This window comes from Aphanomyces invadans (assembly GCF_000520115.1).
Source record: "Aphanomyces invadans strain NJM9701 unplaced genomic scaffold supercont1.14, whole genome shotgun sequence".
Classification (NCBI taxonomy): domain Eukaryota; phylum Oomycota; class Saprolegniomycetes; order Saprolegniales; family Verrucalvaceae; genus Aphanomyces; species Aphanomyces invadans.
This window is the reverse complement of record NW_008580159.1, coordinates 951,685-954,736: the sequence shown is the minus strand read 5'-3', so window position 1 is coordinate 954,736 and position 3,052 is coordinate 951,685.

Genomic DNA, 3,052 nt, shown 5'->3' with positions numbered 1-3,052 from the left:
GGTCCGTATGGACCCGCACCACGCGGCATGGACCCTTCCAGCGGAAGGCCAATTTGTACGGGTGTCGAACTACCCGAGCTACCAGCACGAAGTCGACCAATGGTAGGCTTGGCCATTCGACGCCTTGCCTTTTCGCCCGTTGCTCTCGTTTCTTCTCTCGTTTCCTTGCAGCCTTCGATACGCAATCCTTGTGCATCTGGTCAAGGGCGATGGCAACCGCTTGTAAATGGTGTTTCCGGCTCTTTGCCAGCCAGTCTTCCGTGGCCGTTTACTTCAGCCGAGTGTGAAAGATAACTCGAAGCGGTGTACTGGCTGGCAGAGCCAAAAACGCCGTGATAGGTGGCACACCGCCTAGACAATCCGCCGACTGGTGGTTCAAAGCAGACTGAACCAGCGGAACGGTGCATGACCACTCGTTCGCCCGCAACTTCAACTCGCTGGACAACGCGCGGACCATGCGTAGGACCAGTCGATTTACCACCTCCACTGTCCCATTCGTCCATGGACAGTGGGGCGTGACGAAGTGGTGATGGGCACCGAGCGTCCGAAGCAGCTCTTCTATTACTTGGTTCTTGAAGTGCGAGCCACAATCGCCGACTCAGGAGGTCCCCCCAAACGTTTTCATCCCCTGCGATCGGCTCGATCACGTAGGGGAACGTCGACATTACCATGGACAAGCGTTGTAGCTGGTTGGCCTGATACTTGGCGATGTGTGCACCACCACCACCAGGTGGAACATGTACACCAAATTCCGATGGTACGTGAATAGGCGGAAACCAACCGGACGCAACAGCAGGTACTCGAGGCGCTTGCAAGCCTCGACAATGGCAAACGCCTCCTTCTCCACAATGGGCCAGCGCTCGCTAGCCCCGTGGAACGCAACACTTAGGAATGCGAGGGGTTCGTGGCGTTGGTCGGCCGTTGCTTGGCCGAGATCAACTAGGGGGATCTGAGTGGCTACAGCACCCCAAAACTCGTCGCTGGCGTCGGTGTATAGGAACACCACCTTGTCGGGAGTCGGATGGGCCAAAGGGACCATGCGGCGCAAAGTATCCTTGATGGCCTCGAGACATGACGCATGGTCGTCGGTCGGCCCATCCGATGTTGACCAGGCGGACCCTAACCAACGCCGACTTCCGTCTAGCACCAATTGCCGACTTGGAAACACCGTCCAACAAGCGCAGCAGCGGTGCCACCAGCTTGGCGTACTCGGGTATAGAAGCACGCATCCAATTGACGGCACACACGAACTGTTGCAACTCAGCGGCAGTTTCCGGTGCCGCCAGATCGCACAGACCTTGCACTCGCTTCGGTGAGTGTGTGATTCCGTCTGCCGAGATCACTTTGCCACACCACTCCACACACCTCACACTTCTTGGGGTGTAATTTGAGGCCATAGGTCTTGCAAGTACCGAGGACCTTGGCCAACAGGCCAAACAGTTAGTCCTCGGACGACGCGTATCCGAGCAAGTCATCCAACCAGCCGAGGACCCCATGAAATAGGAGGTTCCCGAACATTTGGTTTACCGCCGCCTGGCAGAACGCCACGGCGTCGGCACATCCCATGAGGACCCTCGTGGGGGTATAAATCCCCATGGGGGTCATGAACGAAAAGATCTCTTGACTGTCGGGGTGTAATGGCAGCTGCCAATACCCCTTCAACCAATCGAGGTTGAAGTACACCAACGTGCCGGCTAACATCGACAAAGCCACGTCGAGGTTGGGCATAGACCACGGCATCGCCTCTGTGCAAGCGTTCACCGAGCGACTATCGATCGTCATTCGGAAGTTACCAGTGTATTTCTTGGGGACAATGCGCGGGGCACATGCCCATCTCGACCAGTTGTTTCGGTAGACAAGACCGGCGCGTTCGAGCTCACCCACACGTTCCTTGAGGTACTCCATGTGGAGAGGCGGGTATTCCGCAGTCCACATTTCACGGCTGTCGCATCCGGCTTGACTCGAACCTTCATGGGCTCCACCTTGATAGGCGGATCGCAGCCCTTTTCCAATCGGAACACATCCGTATTTTCCTTGAGCAGCCGACGCAGCCGCTCAAGAGACACTGCAGAGAGACCTTCCTCTTCTGCCCGCACCAGCTTCACGGCGAGTACTCCCAGACAGCTGATTCGCGCTCTGCTTGTGCAGTCACGTCGAACGAACACGGCAATGGCGTCGCGCACTGGAGACCATCGTCTTCGTCCTCGTCGTCATCCAACTCCGCCTGCGTAACATTCACCCTTGCCATGGTCGTCGTCGGTTCTGGCTCTGGATCTAGAGCGTCCAGGTCCCAGATGGCGGCTTGCTTCCTTGCCGCCATGAGCACCCCGTCGGCGGAATACCCTAAGACATTCATTACGGGCCGGCCGACGAGGTTCTCGGCCCTGTCCTTCGGGTTGTCGTCAACCCACAGGTCCAGTCCTCGAAGGACCAGAGAATCCGTAGGAGGTTTGAAACTCCACGGACCTGACTTTCATCTTTCGTATGCATGTTATTATCGGAGCTCCAACGCCATAGGGTGCAAGCTCTTTCGGACGCACGGCATCGCGCACCAACACACTAGCTCCGTGCTTGACCCCGACCACCGTAGACTCCGGCCCCGCGGTTTGCCGCACTTCCAGGAGCTTTACCTCCGGTGTTGCCACCCTTCTCGACCCCATTACTGCGTCCACCGCCTCTGCTTGCACGCAAGACTTCCGAGCCTCTTGGGGGGTTGCGTGGGGGCAACTACGGACGAGATGGTCCAACGAACCGCACTTGAAGCAGCCCCCCCGAGGCGTACCTCCCGCCGCCGGTGTACCCCGTGGCGACGCTGCTTTACCTCCACCAGCACGTGCTCAACAAGCATTGGGCTTGTTCACCTCGGGAGGGCCGCGATCATCAGGTCTCAGCTTGACGAACATCTGCTAGGCAGTTGTAATCACCGTACGAACTTGAACACGTCCGTCTTCATTGATTTGTTACGTTGCATGGCAATCTGCTCCTTCACGACCTCCTGGAGGCCATCAGGCTTTATTGCGTCGATAATGATGCCGGCCATCATCTTCCCCTC